Raw genomic sequence first — 23,259 nt, forward strand, 5'->3', positions numbered from 1 at the left:
TGGTAGGCAGGTTTTGTTGCTTCTGGACAGGGTCTGTTTCCAGTCTTTATGCTAAGTTAACCATTAGGGTGTGGGCAAACAGGGCTCCAGTACCAGAACAACCACTCAAATCTAGAGCAAACACTGCAGACAAAAGTGAGAGGGCAAGAAAAACTGGAACAGACGTTTCTTGTGTGGATCCCTCCAGCAAGGCTCTTTAAAAATGAGAATGAACCCTCCTGACCTGCTTTTAGCCAATCATCCAGTGACACCTGGCTCTGGTATGGCTAGAGCAAATACAGAGGTGAGTTCAGTCCAAAACCCAATAATATCCAGTTTACTACCATGTAAAGGTCAGTTCATGGTTTCTGCATCCCTTGTGCCAACTGATATGGACTCTGAAAGCAGATGCGGTTCTATTCATACGACAATAGGTACGTGTGCTACACAAACGGTTGTCCTTCATATCAAACACAGAAAAACATACACAAGGCTCTGGGTTTCTGCAAGGCTGGCTGTGACTTTGCACTTTTTACAGGATATAGCAGATTGGGCTGTAGCACTGTGTCATTGTGATGATTCCTGAGGTGAGCTGAGCACAGTAGGTGGACAGAATACAGGGTTTGTGGAGAAGTTTTCACTGTGTTTGGGCAGCTTGGATAGAAAGCACCATAGCTAGAAATCAAAGCATTTCCCCTGTACAACATCCAATATGTAAATTGCAACTCTTTTAACAATGAATGATGACAGTGTGGATGATGGAGAATCTCCTTTCACACTCTTGCCACAAAAACAAGAATTTGTTTAAGCACAATTTGTTGTCCTAGCACAGTCCACACTGTCCCAAAGTTTTGGCTGCAAGCGTACATTTGCGGAGGAGTCCACGCAAATCTTCACAGACTTCAGTAGATGACTAAATTTCCATCATGCGCACCCCTGGGGACAAACGGGTGCAGACAGCATGAAATAGCATATAGCCAATACAAGGAAAAGCATCAAAACCATCCTGACTTTTGGTAACCAGTAAAATGTTTCACAACTTTATTTGAAAATGGCTTTAAAGATAATTTAATTATCTGAAAAGTTTTTGATTAACTTTCTGTCATTTGATCAATCAGGTAAACTTGCAGATCTGTATCAAATTACAACAGGGTGCATCACTGCTGTTGGTGTCAACAAGAGTGGTACCAATCATCTCATCTAACTCTTAGAAAGAGTACAAGTAAATGTAGCTCCCGAAGTCTTGAGGTTTTATTTTTGGCAGCCAAGTGTTCTCAAAACAAACTCAAACATGTCCAAAGGCAAAAATGTTCATGTCTGTTCTCAATGGCCAAAGTCAAAGATGTGATGAAAAGACTACCAGCAGGTGGATTCTACAAAAAGGGCCAACTGCATGCATTGCTGATGAGTTGTTGCACTACACTGAAGTATAAAGCATGTAAAAGGAGAGTTGAGAAATAAGTGTAGCCCCATTAATTCCCATTTCCCAAAAGCTGGAAAGGTGTTTATGAATGTGTAACTCCACTTAAAGGTATCAGTTAAGTGAAATTAGGCAAAACTACAGTCAGCTCAGATTCTGAAATATTGAATACCCACATGCATCACAGTCTGATCTCACATTCTCTCGCATCTGGTGACATTTCAAACTCTATGCGTCTAACTGTCAAATTGCCTCAGGCCTTATTAAGCAAGAAGGGGCTAAAGATGTCTTAAAGCAGCATCAGCTAAGGAGATGTGGAGACTAAAATAAATGCAACAGTCCTTATCCTGCCAGCGGAGCCTTAGCAACAGTTATAGTTGTTTCATAAATCAACTTGTTAAAAGGCACATGTACATAGCAGAATAAACACTCTCCTTTCCTCATGGCTGTATGGGAGGATGGGGGTGGGGAGGGTCAGAAGGTGATGGAGTTTGGAGGATAAACTTGGCTAAACGTCGTCAGCACACCGAATTCCCCTCATCCATCCCCATCCTGCTGTCCTCTCCTCTCTACCCATCTATTGTTAACCTGCTCACAAAACAGTGTGCAAAGCTAACATGGTTGGTAGTTAAAAAGCTATTAAAGAAGCCAAACAACTTCTTTCATTATTTAAAATGTCAAAAGCTTGAACAAGCACCCTTTTGTACAATAAGCAGTCCCTCCAGGAATAATTAAGACAAATTCAACCATTCCTCACTTTATTTGCAGTTTTGTCACAGGAGTGCTTCTAGATTTGACCAGCGACTGCATTTTCTCAAATAAAATAATCCAATTCAGAGCCTCCACTGTAAGCACAGCTCAAATAAAATCAAACCTCAGACTTCAACTTAATTGCAGATATGTGTGTAACCAGGGGTTTTGCAGTCTTCTATATTGGGCCACCTAAGGCGTGCATCAATTTCAACAAGTAAATGCTAAACAAACCATTTGTGACCTTAAACCATTAGACTCATAGAGCTTGGAGGGAGTTGCATTTTGCATGCAGGATGTTCTTTTATGGTTATATCTGTGGCTTGGATGTAGCTTTAGTAATTCCACTTAAAATTTTGAATGAAACTTGTAGTTTATACTTTTCTGACGTGATATAATGTGAAAAACAGACCACACAATATTTCTACTAATAAAGACAATCACTGTGTCAGATTTAGTGAGGTTCAGCACTGGACCATGAAAATTTATTGCTTGCTATGTTTCACTCCATGATTTATATGCTCAGGTGATCAAAAAAGAGTTGTTACTTTAGTGTTCCACATGACAAAACTAACATCAGCCTTTTATCAGATTGCCATGCTTGAAGCTGTGTGTAGAACAACATCATGCTCCGATGGTCCGCAGTGTAACAGTCATCAAACTGCTGAAGGCAATGCAGAAAAATTGGGCATGCCAGTCTTTTTCTCAGTATGCTTTCAGGCATCCAAGATGCTGCAATGATTGTCTTACAGTATGAAACACTACATGGGATAAGACAAGTAATAATCATGTCCAAGTCGTAAAATGCATCAATGTTTTTGGCTGCAAAAGCGATCTGAGCAAGATCTTGGTGGGACCGAATAGAAAGCGTGCTCTGAAATGAATCGACAATTTGTGGATTTACTTCAAATCTGATGAAACTAATTTTTTCATTATGTTGTTTTCAGTTGCTGCATGTTGTTTTGCTGTGTCCAACTCGTGGCTGTCAGCAATTTTGGCATACAGACAGATTTTCTATGAAGCTGTGGGCACATTCTTTGTTAGCAAAAAAAAAAGAAGCTTTTAAAGAGTAGAGCACTCGTTTCCAGTGCTGACACTGTTTCTCAAAGTTGGAGCTATGATCTCAGCTCTAGATGTCAGAATACATAACAGACTGTTGCACAGAAGATCTTTGGCTCAGTTCTACATAGCAATGCTCAGTCCAACAGAGACAGGCCTGGGACTCCAGCAGTGTCCTGGAACTGCTTTTCAGAAATGGTGATTTTGTTAATTTTGACAGGTAGTGCACAATGCTTCAAAAAATTCTTAACCAAAACAGCAACTCATTACTACAGTTTCGGAAATGTGGCCTGTTTATGTCTGTTTTTCCTGCTCAGTCTTTGTGTTGTAGGCAAGTAGGTGGGCAAACATCAAATCTGCGTGTTGGCTGCAAACTTAGAAGTTGACAATATTTTATTCTGACTATGTTACATTACAAAGATGTATCCGCGGAGACTTTGGCAAGGAAATGTGCCACTGCTGCATAATAGTGTCATTTACGGAGTCATTTAAACCTCAACCTGACCCACTGGCTGGTCTCAGTTAAAATTTACTCTCCTTAGCTGGTTACCATCAAGTCGACTGTTGTGCTCTTTGTGCGATGGAGCTCAGAGGGACGTGTTGTGTTTCAGTCATAAGGATAATTAACTGATCACAGTCTAGTTTTCCAGGAAACTGACTGTATTAGCGACACTCTTCTCTATTCTCACCTCCTTCTTTTTAGTTATCTTTTTTCCACTTGGCAACTGTCACACAGAGAGCTTTGAAGTGGGCGTAAATAAGGAGACATGCATGGCTAATGAGCAAGAGTAAAAATGGCTTAATTCTTGATTTCGCAGCGCAACTCCGCTTGCTGAACTGAGTGTCGAGGCAGTGCAATAGCTTAATTAAGTTGCCTGTTAACAGAGGCCAACAGCAATATTTGCTGTTGTGTCAGACAGATCATATCTATTCAGCTTCAATTGTTCTGTGAAAAAGTCCAAAACATCTGCAATCAAACACTGATTTCACCTTCTGAACTCGCTTGTCAAACAAATTAACATCTGACGGGGACTTGCCAAAAGGATATAAGGAGTCCATATTAAATACTGACAATCACTTCTAGTCAGTGATATGTGTAGTGCCAGAAAGTGAAAGGGAGAAGAAGAAGGAAAAAAAACAAAAAAAACAAGAAGTAAGGAATGGTCTTCTGCTTTCAGATTTACAGCTGTGGGGTCACTGGTGGAAGTGGAGCTGGAGCAGAGTGGTGCAGAACTCTCCTCCTCCCTCCTGGCCTCCTTCCCTGCTCCCACCCTTTTCTTTTTTCTTTTTTTTTTTTTTGCTCTCTGTTACTGTATATGGGTCACACTGTGATTGTGTGTACATACAGGTGAATATGTTCTCTTTTCCACTGAGCACATGGAAAGAAGTACTCAAGCAGTTACCCTTAAGTTGGTGTAACACAGTGGAACAATGCTGCAATTAAAGCAAAGGTCATGCCTTTAAACTTTTACTTGCGCAATCATACACGGATCGTAAATTTGTGTTTTAAAAGAGGACTCATTCTGAACTCTCATCACCTCTTAAGAATTTAAAATAATTTATTCATGATCCCTAATGACGATTTTTCTAATGTTGTAATGAGTGTGGGTGTGAATGGGTGATCTGACCTTTACAGTGCATCGTGTTTTATGACCTAGTTTTCAGTTTTGTGTGTGAAACTCTCTGTCTGAGAAGAGTCACACAATTTTAGGAATTCTAAAATCTGTTATCTGTGGATTAATAGACAAAGTCTGATGTAATAATTTACAGTGTGAAATCTATACAGCAGACTTTGAAGTACTATCCCATGGGCCAAGTATGTACTAAAGGTAAAAAATGTATTTTTTCAGAAAATAGCTAAAATTAATTTAAAAGAAGACAACCATTTCTACTTTGGCACAACAAACCTAATCACTGTACAACAGCAGGGATTATTTTAAATCACCAAGATGTGATAAGATCTGAGAATCTGCAACTAAACTGAATCCCCGAGCCTGTAAGCGAGTAAGTGTGCGTTTGCTCCTACTCGTTTACCTGTGTTGCCCATGACAAGTCATCACAACCTCAGCCCATGCAGGAAGGCAGGATGTTTTTGATGAAGCAGTGGGCTTAATTTAGGCCCAGGCATTCTCAATATCTGTCACCTAACTCCAAGCGAACTCAACACACAGTGCAGGAGGTGTTTGTGTGTGTGTGTTAGCTCATGTTTATCCAGGGAGGCAGGTTACAAATTCAAGAAATGCACACCAACATTTGGCTTTCTAAAAAGACTTGAATAACCACCAAATGTAAAAACATGGTCATCCACCTTTTTAACTAGTGAAATAGTAATCATAATAACTGCAGCTGTACAACAGACTATTGTGATAGTGTCTTTTTGATATGATTTTATTATGAATGAGTAATACTCGCTAATAAAAAATAATCCTATTAAACCTGCCAAAGGCCCAGAATCTTGATTTCTTCTTCTCAAGGAACTGGCTTGGTTGTAGCTCCTGGTTGGCTATAAAATAACCAAACAGGCGTAGGCATTGCCAGCAAACTAGCGAAAGCAAAGAGCGAATGCCAACAACCTCTGCCAAAGACCTGAGCTTGTACCCAGTGTTCTTCTCTTACTGGTACATAGAGATGTTTTCTGCCTACTTCTTTGAATTACAAAATTTTTCTGCCTCTATGGACATTGTTTTAATTCACAATACTTCACAATGAGCAAGCTCTGTTGTAAAAGCAGCTACCTACAATATGAAGTAATTACAGCCTTCATTTCCTTGACCTCTCTGCACTCTTGTTTGATGAGCATAGAAATATGCTGAAAGGAGTGATAAGTTGTTTTTTGTTTTTTTTTAAATCCATAAGACAATCTTGTGATGGCCTGACCTCGAGCTTGTCGTCATTTCAATACTGCATTAAATGAAAATGCTCTGACTCGTCAAAGACTGCAAGGAGTGCTGAGAGGAGGGCCATGTGGTCGTCACGCATCCATAACAAATGGAAAGAAAGGAAGACCACATAGCAGCATGGTCAGATCAGGTTGTCAGAGACCATATTTAAAATCTGGGTCAGAGTCCAGGCCGTAACCTCGCTCTCACTGTTGCTCCACACTCCCTCCTCTGCACCCCATTTCACCTTCTTGTCCCACTACCCTATTTTTGTCCTGTCTCCCTGTCTCTTGACACCTTTATCTCCTCACCCACTGTTAATACCCATGTCTTTATATATTTCATTCTGCCTTCCTGCTGTCTGAGCCATCCACAGAGGCAGCAGCTTTGCCATCTGCCTGTGTTGAGTTTCACGGGCAGCATCTTATGATTAAGATCGTAATCGTGTCTAAACACATCAACCTAAAATGTATGAATTGTTAAGAATACAATAGAAGATTTTTTAACTGATGTTCTCATCTCATGAGAAGTTAAGAAAATTCAAGGCGAGCGTAAGGAACAGCCATACGATTCCTATGCAAGTGTTACAGTAAGTCCATTCAAATCTACTTTATAACAAGAGGACAAAATGTGTGGCTGCTGTTCTTACACAGAACTTAAAATGGAAAATAAGCCAAAATAGAAAAAATTGGAGTGGCATCCTGGGTCATAGTTTAAATACATGCTCCACGCTATCGAGCTTATTTTGTCAAAACATGCTTGATAGACTTTAACATTAGACTGATGATTTTGGACAATTTTAGGTTAGCTTTGCACACAGACTTTGTAGGTTGTTACCTACAAAAGCCAGTGTATATAAGAATCATGTAGGTTTGTTCTGGTTCTTGTAACTGTGCAAAGCCAGCAAGCTTGCAATGAATACAGACTTTTGAGATGCTACATATAGCCAGTGAGCACAGCTGGTGTTAGTCAGGGAACATTTCCATGCATAGGTTTGACTGCTTGTAAAAACAAACAAACAAACAAACAAACAAAAAAACCCACAATGCCTTGTATTCTTTTTCAAACGTGCATGTATAAAACATGCAGGATATTATTTATGAATGGAAGTATATTTGCAGTACATCTTTAATACATCTTTTACAGCACTGATATTTCATCTAACTCCAAGTCAATCATTATTATTGCTGTAAAAAGTCTGAATGTGCTTTCAGAAAATCCAATGCATTGCTTCTTGGAAAACTGAGAAAAAGAGCCAGAGACAGAGTTTGATTTAAGATTTAAGAGGTGCCACACTGCTGCCTATTCTGAAGCAGACCTGTTATGGAATCATATTTGTGCCACAATCCTGAGCAAACTAAAATCGATTCTGTGCTCAAAACTATTACTGCTGTGTTTGCAACCATCAACATACACGCACGATCATGCCGTTTTTCACTCGGTTTTGTCATTTACTCCTCCACAGATCTCCATTCTGTGCACATTCACGTGGGCTTGCGGTGTCTTTCTCGCTTGCGCATAACACTGATGATCTGTTCAAGCTCAACTCTGCCTGTAAATTTGTTCAACTTGGCACAGCGTTATGAATGTGCCAAAAAACAGCCAGTCACAGCCCTGCACAGGGTACTTGACCCTATCCAATCAGATGGCTATTTCGGTCACCTCATGGAAGCTCTGTAAAAAGTGACAACAAAATAAAGTGGACTGGTGCGATTAATGCTGTGTTACAATACGTTTTCATGAGAATTTTTTGTTATTGTTGTATTACATAAAACTAAGACTATTTCTTCATCCTTGTTTAAGTAGCTCAGGCTAGCCAAGCAGACCAATGTCACTAGTGTTGAGATTTTAGGTTTGGACTGTTATTGTGGCAAATCTACTGCCTGTGTGTGTTTGGCTGCCCTTTGTGCTTGATTGTTTGTTGCAGGCTGGGCGGGGCCATGGCTGAGGAGGACTCACTCGTTATCCGCCGCACCTGTTCCTCATCTGCAATCTGCACTGCTTTTAAGCTGGCGTCTCCCCATGGTTCAGGGCCAGATGATTAATTCTCCTCTGAGCGGTATATCGGCCACAGTAGCGATCTCGAGTTCTAGAGCTTAGTGAATGTTCCTCGTGCTAACCCTTGCCCCTCGTCCTTCCCCCACAGAGCTTCTCAGCCTGCCGTCTTCTCCTGCCCAGCCTTCTCGTGTGAGCAACCTGTAGCAGCCTACAACTTCCCCCCACTTAAGGATTTGCTTGTCACGACCACAGTATCCCCAGAGCACGGATTCCCCCTCACTGGAGCCTCGGACGAAACCCAAGGATAACCCTCTCCCTCTTCACCTCCCTCACAAGACCAGCGTGTGCCTGCACTCCCCCTCCAGCTACCTTGGCGTCCTCACTCCTGTACCCAATAAAGTCCCCTTTATTATTGTAATCCGCCTCCTTTGTCGCATTTTGGGTCCGCTTCATGAAACTTAGGAGCTCCCTCCTAACAATTAGAACCTGAACAGCAACATGAAAATATTGAAGCACGGCACAGTAGTTGACATTACGGAAATATTTTTATTTCAAATCAAATCAAAGTTTATTGGCATTTTGCTGTACATGCAACAGTGGTACAAACAAGATGAAAGAACATTTCTTCAGGATAGAAAAATTAAAAGCAACTAAATAAAGAATCGCATGTATATCCAGATCAGCAGTTCAGCATTTGGACAGCTTGTGGAATGAAGCTGTTGAAGCTGTTGATCAGTCTGGAGGTTCTTCCTTCAGTGCTTGCCTGATGGCAGCAGCTCAAATAGTTTATGGAGAGGGTGTGAGGAGTCCCTGACAATGTTCAGTGTCCTGCTCCTGCAGCGGCTCTGGAAAAGTTCAGAGCTAGCTGTCTGTCTGCCCAGAACAATGTCATCTCCTCCAACTGCATGGCCGTCTGGGATGTTGTCATGGAGCCATGCCTCCGCAAAAGCAAACACACAGCAGTCCCTCCACTCTCCACGGGTTTCTCCCAGCAAACGTAGCTCGTCCAGCCTGCTGTCGATGGAGCGGACATTGGAGAGTAGGAGCGACGGTCCTGCTAGTCTGGAGGGGTTAGCCTTTAGCCTAGCATGGATCCTGGCTCTCTTTCTAATCCTTTGTTTACATTCTTACCGCTTGCGTTTAATTCTCTCTTGGGTGACTGCCGGCATAGTCCCTGATCTGATGCCGTGTTGGTGTAGTATGTCCAAATGTGATTTGATTTAAAATAAAAATATTTCAGTAATACCAACTACTGTGCCGTGCTGCACCATTTTCATGTTGCTGTTCAGGTTCTAATGACATTGTTCAGCTTGGAAAGCCTGAGCTACTTCAACAAGGATGAAGAAATAGTCTTTGTTATATATAACACAATAATTACAAAAAAAACCTCACTGGAAATGTATTACAACATGCCATTAATCGCACCACTCCAGTTTATTTTGATGTCACTTTTTACAGAGCTTCCAAGAGGCGGCCAGAATAGTCACCTGATTGGATAGGGTCAAGTACCCTGTGCAAGGCTGTGATTGGCTGGTTTTGTGGCACATTCGTAAAGCTGTACCAAGTTGAAGGAACGTGCAGGCAGAATTGAGCTTGAACAGATCATCAATTTTGTGCACGAGCGAGAAAGACACCGCGAGCCAGCGTGAACGTGCAGTTGAGTGCAAAGAATAGAGATCTATGAGAGCGCAAATGACAAAACTGAGTGAAAGACAGCATGATTGTGCGTGTATGTTGATGCTTGCAAACACAGCAGTAATAGTTTTGAGCGCAGAATGGATTTTCGTTTGCTCAGGATTGTGGCACAAATATAATTCCATAATCTGGCAGGCCTGGAGCAGCCGTAACAGTGCTTTTGCTGCTATTCATCACAGAGAAAATGGCAAACACTGTACAAGTCAACCAGCATAAATATCCGTGCATCTCCTCAGCTCGGTGGCTCTGAACGTATTGTGGGCCGAACAAGGCTGCCAACAATAAGACATGATGACATTGTCCTGTTTTCTTGCTGGAGGCCTCCCAGTAAGGAGTTCTCGTGAATGCCTCTTCAGTGTGACATGGAGACGGGCTTGCAACCACTAGCGGAGCCAGAGTTGAGCTGCTTTAGAGCCCTGCTGAGACCTGCCAGGCCCACAGCTTTCCCTGCCAGGGGCCTCGGCTCACAGTGAGTTACAACCCATGCTCCTGACACACACACTTGCGAATACAGAAATACGCATCCAGTATGTAGGCATGCAGGCACACGCACAGGTGGAACACATAGTGGAGTATATGTGAGAAAAAAAATTTAAAAATGCAAATACACACATACATAATGATACCCCTCTGTTTGACCACGTGATAGGGAGCTGTATACAGAACTACTTATGTCCCCAGCCTTTTTAAACTTAAGCTGGAACTGCAGTGACCTCTTGAACACACACATACCGCCACACTCAAACGATACGGTTATAGGCAAGCAAAATAAATGTGCTCCATGCTTGCACGCATGCAGTAAAGTGAGCATGTCCTCTAACAGGAGCTCTATCTGTCAGGGGCAGTTTGAGATCAAGGTCCTGCAGCTGCTGGATCAGCTGGATTGATCTGTCTGGGTAAACATGAAAAGTGGAAATGAGCATGCTTGTGATTAAGAGCTTAACAGAAAGTGTCTGTGTGTGTGTGTGTGTGTGTGTGTGTGTGTGTGTGTGTGTGTGTGTGAGAGAGAGAGCGAGCGAGCAGGTTCAGCATCTGACTGTTTAAATGTCGTACAAAAGAGACATATAGATATGTCAGTACAGTATGCTCTTCCAACTTAATCTTTTTCATAACGGCTCAGACAGGATCATTACATCCAAATATGAAGACGTGAAGCACATAGACTGAGTTTACTGAGGGCAATTAATCCAACATGGTCTTGGTTCAGTGCCAGTGTTCTACATTTTTCACTGAAAAAAAATCAACATTCTGCTATATGTAGTCCAATGATTTGTATGTGCTTAATGATGAAAAGTCTCAAGGTGAAATGTCTTTAATGATTTATTGCATGTGTGTAAGGTGATTTCCATGTTTATATTATACTAGTTACATGTTTATGTGGTTTTCTGTAGTTCCCATGATCCCATGATGTCACGCCCTTGTAAATTAATTTAGTATAAAAAATGAATTCATGACAGGATATCAAGGGCTGTTTTTTCTTAGTGCACATAACTATGAGGTAAAAGATTTCTGTGGCTTCATTCATGCGGTTGGTTTAAAGGACAGACAACCATGTTTTCTGAGGATTCTACATACTGTCTGTATGAGGAAATCACCCACAATGTGACTAAAACCACTGACTGGACCTCGGGGGTGATACAACTTAACAAGAACTTGAGCTTTCACGGCTATTATTTGTCAATCAATTAAGCCCTTTTCAGACATGGGATCTGTAGCATTGCTGACTTCGTCAACCTGTTAATCATTCAGACATAGGTCACTTTTACGTTGATGACAGAGACAGCAAAAGCCACAGTCATTGCCCAATACTTGTCATATGTGCATGATTGGACAGCACCTCAAGTGATGTATAATGCTGAAACAGGTTACGTCACCCACTATATGTAATACACATCCTACGTTAGCATGTTGTAATCCTGTGCATGCCTATCCGTTGATGCAAGTGTGCAGACTTGTGACATGTTGAAAGTGATATCTAAATCTTAGTAGATCCAAGCTAGCAAGATTGCAATCACGACTTTTACGTAAAAGGGCACAGGGAGCTCATTCAGACATTAAGCCGGCAAATTCAGATGCAAAAAAAAAAGAGAAAAAAGTCTGATAAACCACTTTGACTTAGTCTGAAGATTAAAGTTTAAAAATGACAAAAATCTGTTATTAGTGCCCAGAGGTGTTTATTGGACCTCTTACTGCTTGCTCTTCATCTCTGCTGAGGTAGCATCTCAAAGCTACATTTGCCACCACTGGCATTACACTTCTGCTGTTCCGGCCAAGTTGTATTGGATGAAGTTGCATTGTGGGTAATATAGGCAGACATGGAAGAGAAAGGTATTGAATTAGAATTAGAATCAATGTTGGTAACTGTGCTTCTGCTGCATTTATACTTAAGAAAAACCCAATATTACTATGAAAAGGCTCTAAGCTAATGATGTCACGTTTAGAGGCTTGCTTTCAAATTGAACATAGCAATGATCCACGAGGGTCCATGAAGGCGAGAATTTATAACAGTACGTGCTGACTGTACACATCGAGCGTACATGTGTGGATATGTGCACGCATCAACTGTTCGCACTGCTGTCCACATGTGTGTCAGTTTTGGAGTACATCAGGGCCTTCAGACAATATAACTGCATGGACAAATTGAAAATGTTTGACACATAGCTCATACTTCTGTCATTGTAAACTATGAGAATCTTGAACACAAAAACACAACGAACACAACCGGTAGAAAGCATGCAGAAAGAACATTAAGTTATCTTGTGCTGTTTTGTGTATGCTGCACAAAACTATGAGAATTTGCTTTCACATTTGGTTTCACCTACCTAAATTATGTTATATAGCTCCTTGAATTATGACATAAAGCTGACAGTTCCTCTGTTTATTACAAACAAGCTGTATGTGAACATAACCATATTTAGCACTCACATGAGAGCTGAGACACTTTTTTGCTTGCTACATGAATGTATCTCACAGCAGTAATATATTGTGTGAGTGCATGAGTAGCGATAGGGTTTGTGTCTACATTAATCGCAGGAATGTTGATGTGGTCCAGAGTTTAATAGAATGAGGCGTGGGTGTGGAGTAAGAGTCCCCTGGAGCACAGTTAAGGTCTTAAAGTACTAAAAAGCCTTGACCCAGACCCTATACACCCACTCAGAGGGACACAGCACCTCTTCTCCAGTCCAAGCACATACTTTCATACTCTGACTCTGCAGCAAATCAACACACGCTTAGACCTACACTGACAAACAGAAAAACACAAGACAAGGAAAGTATGACCTTAAACAACAAACATGCACAAAATGTACCCGGCACTCTCTCTCTCCCTTACTCAAACACACACACATAGACCCACAAAACAGAACACATCTCCGTTGTCTTGTGTTGCTCGTCATGCAATGAGGAGCACATGACTTAAATTGGGTGTGGTGCATGACCTCTTATCGGACAAAAGCGTCCCACAGAGAGAGATGATGGGGGAGACTGTGTCTCCCTTCCAGTCCTGTTTGTTGGCAGTCATGAGGTCTCCATTCCGTTCGCCACGCTGTGTCTCGTGGTTCAAAGTCCATAAAATGTTTGAGCTAAAAAATCCCCTGCTTTTAAGACATTCAGCCATGGCGGTGTGTTGTCAATAAATCAGCTGCTTAGCCTGAGGAGAGCAACTTTAGCTGGGAGGGAGGAAGTGCAAAATGTTTTTTTTTTCCAAGAATGAGGCCTTGAATGTTTTTGTTGTGTCCTGTAAATGTCTCACCTTGAGGGCCTGATGTCTCTCAGTGAGAATGGTTGGTTTGTATTTCACACATTTGCCCTGACACCTCAACATGCTTATGGAGTCTGCAGAGCAAAACGCAAATATTTCAGTAACTGAAGTTGCAATAACGGATCTCTTTTCCATGTCTCACTGATCAGTTCTTTATCATTTAACTGTCAAAAAGGTGATACTATCTGTAAGCTACAGCAGTTAGACATATGCAAGCCTTAATCTCATCCACCAAAGATACACTTCATCATATTTCAGTTTTAGTATCAAGACTTTCCAGCAGCACTGATGATTTCCTTTGTGAAACCTCTCTGACTGTTGTGGAGCTCAGTACAGACAATGCTTAGGAAAACATGTATGTTGCACGCTAGGTTTCATAGACAGGTAGTTAAAGGACTTGTGCAGGTGTTAAAATGGCTAATAAAGCAGAGTATCCTTTTCTGGTTGTGAAACAGGGGATAAGGATGAGGATGATAGTTTACAACTAAATGTCCCCACTTTAATTTGGCTAATAGCTAAAACAGGCTGGAAAATGTGACTAAAATGGTGAACTCAAATTGAGCAGAACTATGTGAGGATGTACTGTGTGTATGTCTGTCCCATCACAAGGTAGTGCCATTGAGAGGCAATGCCCCGAGGCAGCTGGCCGCAGTCTACCAAGGGCACTTTAAATTGGAATAATGTTCACTAACTAGTGTTAGAGGGTTCATTCACTGTTGGTATATGAAAAGGACAAATTGTTTGATGCACTGCTGATGGCTGCATGAAAATCAAGTGAAGAAGCTTTGAACCGCAGGACCGTATGCGACTATGGATAATTACGGAGTGAATCGAAGAAGAAAAAATTGAATTAAGGCAGTGGTTCTAAAATGTTTTTGCATAACTTAGCTATGTTGCAATGATTTTCAGTGATACAAGACTAGACATTTGTAAAATGTTTTAACCTTAAAATATATTTATTTTGTCACCACTAATATCAGTCATTGACTGGACACAGGCTAAACAATTGCTGAAAATGCCCATGGGTAGATGCTACATTTTACAGATGTTCCCTGAACGCCTCACATGCTGCTCCAGTAGATGCTACATTTTACAGATGTTCCCTGAACGCCTCACATGCTGCTCCGGTAGATGCTACCAGGTGACTGCAGTGCAGCTCCTCTGACAGGTGAGCGACCAAACATCTGTTGGAAAACAGTGGAAAGCGCGTTCTACACAAATTTGCCCAAGTTGAAAAGTTTTCTATTCGCAGCGTTTTGTTCTTTTAAAAATTTTATTAACAGACTTTTCTACAAACTGAGTGCATTTTAACTGTGCATACTGCTGGCCATCATGTTTTTAGAAAAATTGTGATAGCTGTTAAAATGTGAATCCGGGAGGGCGCCACACACTTTGAAAAACACTGGTATAGAGGATGGTTGCAATCCAGATTGTCCAGCAGGCCAGCGTCATCTTTTTCGTCACGTCTTTACTCGTCAATTGATAATGAACAGAGATTTCATTTTAATTTTAGTTGTCAGAACTTCTTAAATTTACATTCTCGTCACAAATTAGTCACAGAAAAAAATCGTCAACGAAAAGTTTTCGTTGCCCTGAGGTCAGATGCGTCTCCCCTGGTGGGCGCACCCCACTATTTGAGAAAGACTGAATTAAGGGATGTGAAGGTATAGATGTAAAAGATAGATGGTTGCAAAGATGAGTCTCTAAGTAACTGCTGCCTTGAATGGCTTAATGAATATGTTGTGTTAAAAGAGCAGTGAAATAAGTTCTATCGAATGATTTATGTGTGCATCATGCATAATTTATGTGAAATAAGTTGAATAAAAATTTTGTTCAAAACTATTTTATCCGTGTTGTTGTCTGTGCAGAAAACTTACTGTAAACTTTCCATTGCATTTAACAAGATGAAAAAAAACTGTCAGATGCCTCATGTTAAGATGTGCATGTAGATACACACATCGATTAACAATGTGTTATTCCATCTCTCAATATTTTTTGCCAACCCTGTTTTTTTCTCTCAGGTCCTGTTGTTTTTGTCAACTTATCGTTCAATAAAATCAATAAAAAACAGCTTAAAACATGCCATTTCCTCAGACAGCTGGGCACTGTAGGAGAAAACAGTGCATTTATTGGAAACTACTTTCAGCTGTGGATAACTACATATTCGGTGCTCCAAAATCTTGTACGTAAGATCAAATAAAAATAAACTACATAATCTTTTAGCGACTTGGTTCTTTTAGCAATTTTTTGTGTTTATTGCCAATTATATTCTCACAATTTAGCAATTTATTGGGGTGATGCAAATCTTTTCTTTTTCCTTATGAATCCATGTTAATAAAAATATTCTACGCAATTATTTTTGGATTTATTGTAATTATCAGATGATGACAAGCTGTGAAGGAAGGAAGGGGTGGAACTGGCCTCAGCCTCTTCTGCAAACATGAAGGGAAATTTTTGGAACGGGGCATCAGTACAATCTTTGACATCACACATGACTTAAAAATGTTCGTTATCTTGTTTAAAGTAAGCATAAATCTGGAAAATTAAGGAAACAGAATCAGCAGAAGTAGCTGTTGTAATTTGGACTGTTTAAAACAGGGGTGTCGACATCCGGTCCTCGACGGCCGCAATTCTGCATGTTTTAGATGTTACCCTCTTCCAACACACCTGATTCAAATGATCAGGATCGTTATCAGACTTCTGCAGAGGTTGATGATGAGCTGATCATTTGAATCAGGTGTGTTGGAAGAGAGAAACATCTAAAACATGCAGGATTGCGGCCCTCGAGGACTGCAGTTCGACACCCCTGGTTTAAAACATGTGACTCAAGAAGCAAAGCTTTGTAAAGGAGCCACAGCAAAAAAAGGAAGTGAAAAGAACTGGCAACAAAACAGACTATTATCAAACTTCAAAGACTAAGAACGCAAAAAGCACATCTGATGGGTCATGTGACCAGCTCGGACATGTGAATTCTACTTAATAGTTTTGGTTGTTGTGCACAGCAGCAGGCTACAGCGGGCTGAAATGTTTGTACCTAATTTTCCTAATGAATACAATAAGACATCAAATATGATTCACTTATCTGTGGTGTGGGTCACAAGCAGCTTAAGTTTTTCATTTACAGTGAATGGTCACAAAATACTTCGACTTCATTCGATAAGGGGACATTTGTTATGGTTAAATAAGTCATGCACACACATATAAACACAAGCGTATTTGAGGTGAAATCAGGAAGTTATCTACTTCTTGAAAAGAGGTGTTGTCAGGCTTCAGCTGCTGTGTAAAACAGAATAGTTAAACCTCTCTATGCAAAATGACAGCTAAAGAAACAGAGCCCTGAACTCAGCGAGGAGACGAAATGTGTAAATGATCTAACTAGTCTTGTTTAGCTCAGCTTTTTTTGATATGACTAACACACGCGCACACTCACACACAGACGCACATACAAGAATAATGAGTCAGACATTCCATGCATATAAAATACACTGCACACTCACACAAATGTTTGATAAGCTATGGTATGCTACATGCTGCTGTTTGCCAGTGAAATGTTTTCACTTTGAGAAAAAAAAAAAAAAGGATTCTTCAAGAAGTGGAATGAAGAGGAATGACAAAAATACTGCAAATTGAGATGTTTTAAAATAGGCCATCTTTAATTACACCACTTTTCAGTACCTTATCTGGTATGTGTTGATATCACTGTTAGTCATGTCTGAAGAATCTGTGGTGAGTGTGTAGAGTTTTGCTCCCGAGCACAGTTTGGCAAACCACAGAATTCCTTCAAATCCCCCCCCCACCAAATTATTAACTGCTCAGAACAAAGCAAATTGTAAACTGCTTGGAAATGTCATATGAGGCCTAGTTTGAATAAAATAAAAGAGCCGATGGACACAAGCAAGGTCTTGGCAGGCAGAATTATTCCCGTGACTCTGCAGCATTTTAATTAATGCTTCCTGTTTATGCATCCAACTATTATTTGTAGCGGTAACCCTCACTCATGCATTATTAAACCTGCTTATGAAGCCACTTGCATTGTGTGAGCTTTGGGAAAGCACCTATCTGATGAAATCAAAGGAAAAGCAGGGGGGAAAAATTTTTTCTACCTGCCAAATGATCCTACGCATCCTATTTTTAAAAAGATCTGAAAAGCAGTTTAACTGTGGGAGGCCGATGATGTGCCCCACCCAAAGAGCTGCCCTTGCATAAAGCCGATGAGCCCAATCTTGGGGCTGCATCTCCAGGCCTACCCATAACTCCTATGTGCCTGACCTAGGAGCCGGATCAGGAGGCCCAGTTGTACAGCCTGTGATCCACACCCTGGAGCTGCACTGGAGGAACTGCTCACATAGTCAAGTGGGACCTGGCTAGGATTTGCAAACATGCAGGCATGCCTTATCTGTGCTGCCTCTCTGCCAGATACTGAACAGATACACAGACGCGTGCAGATAAAACAGCAAAAGCTAAGCCAGATGAACTCACACCGATGAACTTTTAATACAGTTCCTCCTATCCTACATTCAAAACACCCGCTGTTGAAAATAACCAAAAGCAAGTTACAAGGCGGAAAAGTCTGCAGCAGCTTATGTGTTTATCATTGGTAAATACACACAGCTGTTAGCGTCCAGTGCAGCTTGTGAACAATGCTGGCAGCTACACACCTCCAGCACAAGGGACACATTAAGAGAAATAGTACGAGGATACTGGCCCACACTCTACAGACCGATCCCGTGTCTGTGTGTGTGAGTGTTTAATGTAAAATGTCCTCACCCTCAGAGTAGGATGAGAATCTTATTGCAAGTCACATGGATAGCAACATTTCTAGAAGTAAAGAGGGAATATTGTGGGGTGTAACAAGATCCATTTAAAGCCAATTGAGTAAATGTATCTTGCGTTGATATAGCTCTTCTTATGCATGAATCAGCAGCTTGACAGGAGAAAATGTCACACTAACTAATTCTGCTTAAAGTTCATGTTCAGCGGTGAATCTCTCTCAGATTTGGGCCACTTTAGAGTGACTGCATTAAGCGTAATATGCTGTTAGTATGTGCACCTTAGGTTTTGACTTGCTGAGTTAATATGAAAGTTATGGCTTATGAGCATCACACATGTTCTTACTTGGATTAGTCAAGTCCCACAGAGGGAGATGATGTTTCAAATGTAAACAGAGAGAGATGCCATGTTCACCTGCTGGCATGTTTTATTGCTCAACCTGTTGATCAGGCTCTTTCCTAAAGGGTCTGAATGCATATTTCACTATGGGCTGTTTCTGTTAAAACTGGCACCTTGCACAGGTGCTTTCTCCGCCAACCGCCAACTGCCTGGAGCTGAACTGATAAATTTATTTAAAAATTTACATAAAATGGGAATCCTGTGGGTAGCAAACACGGAGCAAGTTTATGCAAATTGGCACATGCGCTGACATCACCCAGAAGAGCGAGCACGGGTTTGATCTCAAGAGAGCCTATTTTTGTCTTTATAAAACCAAGATGTTGATAATAATGTGGGCGATAAGCTGAACTGACAGCAAGTAGTCTCCACAGAATGAACTTCAGCGTCCGTCTGAGTTTTGCAAGTGTACAATATCTCGAGTGTCAGCAGCAATCCCCATGGCGTACAGCGACACATGACCCCGACATAGTCACTGGTATGGTTGGCTGTAAACGCGCACACACAGACATGTTTGCACACACACACACACAGGAAGACCTCCCTCTTAGCAAATCCTCTTTTTTCCGATAGCCGTCGTGAGTAGCAGACGGTTTTGCCATCCCTCTCTCAAAATAGCCACCCGTTAGCACAGCCAGGTCAGATGGTTTTGAAACATCCATGGCAAATGGTGCTGGAGTGAAGGGGAAGAGGGGGCAAAGAGTGCGTTACCACCTCTTGGAGAGCTCCAGAGAGATGGTCATGGGTGGGCCTCAAGTGGAGGTTTCTTTCACACTTGGGTGACAATGAGTGCTGAGGAACAAAAGAGGGATCCAAGAAAAACCAGCGGTGAGAGTGTGTGTGTGTGTGTGTGTGTGTGTGTGTGTGTGTGTGTGTGTGTGGATGTGCAGTGTAGAAGTAACAGCTGGCATTTGCTTGATTTATAATATTTTAACATATGTATGCAAAGAGTCAAAGTCATAATGTCACATCTGGGTGAGTCTCTGTTCGAACTGCCTTTGCAACTCATTGCAATCTCTCACTAAAGATTTCTTCTCTTTGCCTTTGTAGGGGAAAAAAAAGAACCCAAATAATCAGAAACAGCTTTAGCACTGGCTCGAAATTGAAACTTTTGGGAATTTGACTAAAGGACTTCTTTAAGAGTATTGAAAAAAAAGTGTGGCAGTGTAGGTGTTCATCATCTTCAACTTACATTCAAAATTTTAAAAACACCAGATACTGTCTTCTGTGGTCTATACCATTCAGTCTTGTCTGTCATGCCGCTATTAGTTACCCCACGACCCCTCGACTCACCATTTTTGTCAAGCTGTGACATGTATTAACCTGCAGCAGTCTGGAGCTCATGGAAAATGGTGTTCCTTTATATGTCTAAACATATGAAGTGAGTCACACAAAATATTGTGGAGACAGACTCTGTTCCAAGGCAGTAGTTTTAGTTATTTGTGTATTTACAAATGTCACTGGGTTCTGAAGGAGGCTTTCTTATTTCTGAGACAGAACCCAGAAGTTTGGGTTTCACTTTGGATCTCCAGATATACATTAGTATACATGATTGACTGTGAGCAGTATTTGGAGGTTTCTTCGACAGTCAGAGCTTTTGATTGGACCAACCTGTCAACAAAGACTTTCTGGTGTGCAAGAACTAACTGTAATAAATGTCAGTGAAAAATATGGAATAAATTGCTTTCAGTACCGCTAGAAATACTTGTAAAAAAAACACAGTCTCTCAGAAACTAAAAAATAATTCCTGCTGAATTTATCAGTGTTCTCACAGAGTAATCAGATCCATGACAAAAGTGATTGTGTACATTGACTCAATAAAATTCTGCTGACAAGTTTCTAGGCAGTAGTAAGCAATCACACGCGTCATCTGCTTTGACTGATGTCGTATCGAAGTCAGTTTTAGCCATGGTAGCGCACACAATCTGTGGAGGAGTTGGCAAGTAGTTAAAATGATCTGGAGCCAGGCACAAACCAGAATATGGATCCACTCTGTGCGTCTCTTTCACAGGCAGGCATTTGGCGTATTGATTCATCAGCTAAGTAGGCCGAAGCTTGACATAGCAGCCGAACATTCAGTCTCCTAATGACTTAACCACATCAACTCTTTCTCCTCTGTGCTGTTCACCCTCCCTTCATCTCTCCCTTCAGGCACCAACCGTGGCTAGAACATGGTGAGTCACGTTGGAACAAAAAGCCCCATTCAAAACACACACACGCACACACAAATTCTCGATCAACTCTCGCCAGCCTGCCTTTTAATAAAAACTCCTTTTCTTCTTCAGTAACCTCCCCCCTGCCATCTCAATCTCCGGGCAGAACTGGATCGCCATGGCCCCAGTGAGACCAGATCAAGCCAATCCAATTGCCAAGCAGGGATCAAGTCACCATGCTGGTGCTGCTCCCAGAAACCACCAGGAGCCAAACCTCCTGAGGTCTTCCCACCACATCACATGGTCTGCTGCCTGGGCACATGAGCGTGTGTGAGAGGCAGAGAAAAGAAAGCAAGGATTAAGAGATAAAAACCATATGAGCAACCAAATCTATTTTGAAGTACTATGACTTCCTTCCTCAAAGAAGCCCTTTTTTTGGTCCCCTATGATCACTCACTGGCCTTTTCACAAGCCTAAACTCTGGTCAAAGGTGATTTATTCATTTTATTGGCTTATTTTCATAACGTTGAGAAATATTCAGCCAAGTAACTGCAACTCACTAGACGCAGCCATAAAAACTAGTCCGTCAGCTGAGTTCTTTTAAATTTCTGATTTATATATTTTTTTTGCCTTTGGCAATATTTGATCCTAAAATAAACTAGTGATATCTGGGTATGTTTCATCCGTGTTTTCTTGAGTGCGTATGTGTGTGTATTATCCTCAACTGAACTCTATACACAACTAGCGGAAAATTATAGCCTCAGCAGGAAATCTGAGCATTGAAAAAGAACTATAAATGTTTACTTAAACAAAGTAGATATAATATTTTAAAATACTCTATGACAAGTCATAACTGCACTACAAGGTACATAAAATGCAGCATACACCTTCATTCGAAAGTTGCAAAATGACACATTTTGTAGTCTTGTATCAGAGATTCTCTATGCATCATTCAGGACCACTGGATGTCGCTACAGAAAAAACATTTCTGACCAAAACAAACAGGCGCAACGGCCACATCGCCCCACTCCCTTCATATTTCATTTACCACTAGAAAGGTTCCGTACACAAGAGACAACAAAAAACTCTAAAATACATTGAATCGTAACAACTTGTTTAACAGACTGCTGGAGAAGCAGAGAAATAGCTGCATAACAGTAGTAGAGAATCTCACACTGCACTAAAATAAATAAAGGCATATAAAATTAGGTTAAATACACATAAATAAAAGACTGGGTTTTAAACTCTGCAAAAGCTAAATTCTTCGACTGCACTGTCACTTTTCCACTACGGTGTGGGAGGTTACTCTGGGCTTCTTTATAAATGCCGAGAGGGCCAACAGTTTCAAAGGGAGGGACTCGCATGCACTCACATGCACTAACATGTATGCAGGGTTGGATCAGCTGCCAGAACAAAGAAGCTCAGACTACAACTACCACACACACACGCGCACGCACGCACGCTATATCTTTACTTAGCAGATAGTTGCTTGATGCTATATCAGTGCTACATTTATGCTCAAAAGCTTACTTATAGCACCTTTAAATGTTAGGTACACCATTTATCGTGTCTGACTTGTAAAAATAGTCAGGTGAACAATAAAACAAGTTTTACTTGCAATGATCATTCCACCTGTTCATACAACAAGATCACTTTCTAATGTCCTCTCAGCATGAGTGATGAGGCACAAAATCCACAGTCATATCCAATTACCTTGGCAGACAACTACACTTTAAATGCATTTTTGCACAAACCAAGAACTGCAGATCTTGTCTCACAACTGTTTTCATGTTCACAAGATTTTATAAACTTGTAAGGAGTCTTACAATGTTGGAGCTGGTTATGGTGAAGTTTCTGGAGCACAATTCACAGTATATTCTTCTGAAATTAAGTAAATCAAGGGAAATATAAATCAGCACAAATTGGAAATACTGAAGTGAAGTGAAAGTACATTAAAGCCACCAGTTCTTGCTTACTAAATTTTGGTTACTGGTAAATGTAGCTGATGAGGGAGTCAGGCAGCATTGTGTTGTACTATTTTAACAGCATTACAACAAATATAAGAATTGTATGGGTAGAAGAACATCATAGTATTAGTAGTATAAGTATTAGTAGTGATTTTGTGAGTTACTTGTGATTGACAACCAACATTCCCTTACAGCAGTATCTACTTAAAAATAAGTGATATTATTTACTCTCTGATGTGTTGCTTTTAGGGAATCTCCAAGGATCTACGGTGTACTAACACTTGTTTATCATGACAACAGTATAAAACACACTTTCTGTAGGCATTGTGCCAGTATTCACACGAACAGTCGACATAGGAAGAACTTCTCTGCAGGTCACAGAGTCTGAGTCACATGCTAGTGTGTGTGCACATGTTTAGACTGTGACAATAAG

The 23,259-nt window shown here is 41.0% G+C and overlaps 2 long non-coding RNA genes across 2 annotated transcripts in view; both read left to right on the forward strand.

The window, feature by feature from the left end:
- Positions 1 to 8,503, forward strand: part of LOC103353502 (uncharacterized) — a 22,810-nt gene extending 14,307 nt beyond the window's left edge. Inside the window, exons 2-3 of the long non-coding RNA XR_520008.1 lie at positions 8,015 to 8,146; positions 8,234 to 8,503. This is a non-coding gene — a long non-coding RNA (uncharacterized LOC103353502). The remainder of the gene's footprint in view (positions 1 to 8,014; positions 8,147 to 8,233) is intronic.
- An 8,015-nt stretch (positions 8,504 to 16,518) lies between these two features.
- Positions 16,519 to 21,532, forward strand: LOC103353523 (uncharacterized). The gene is made up of 4 exons (XR_520011.1): positions 16,519 to 16,531; positions 19,345 to 19,534; positions 20,858 to 20,880; positions 20,992 to 21,532. It is a non-coding gene; the product is annotated as an uncharacterized LOC103353523 (long non-coding RNA).
- Positions 21,533 to 23,259: the final 1,727 nt, after the last annotated feature.

Source organism: Stegastes partitus, unplaced genomic scaffold (assembly GCF_000690725.1).
Source record: "Stegastes partitus isolate 25-593 unplaced genomic scaffold, Stegastes_partitus-1.0.2 Scaffold3, whole genome shotgun sequence".
NCBI lineage: Eukaryota > Metazoa > Chordata > Actinopteri > Pomacentridae > Stegastes > Stegastes partitus.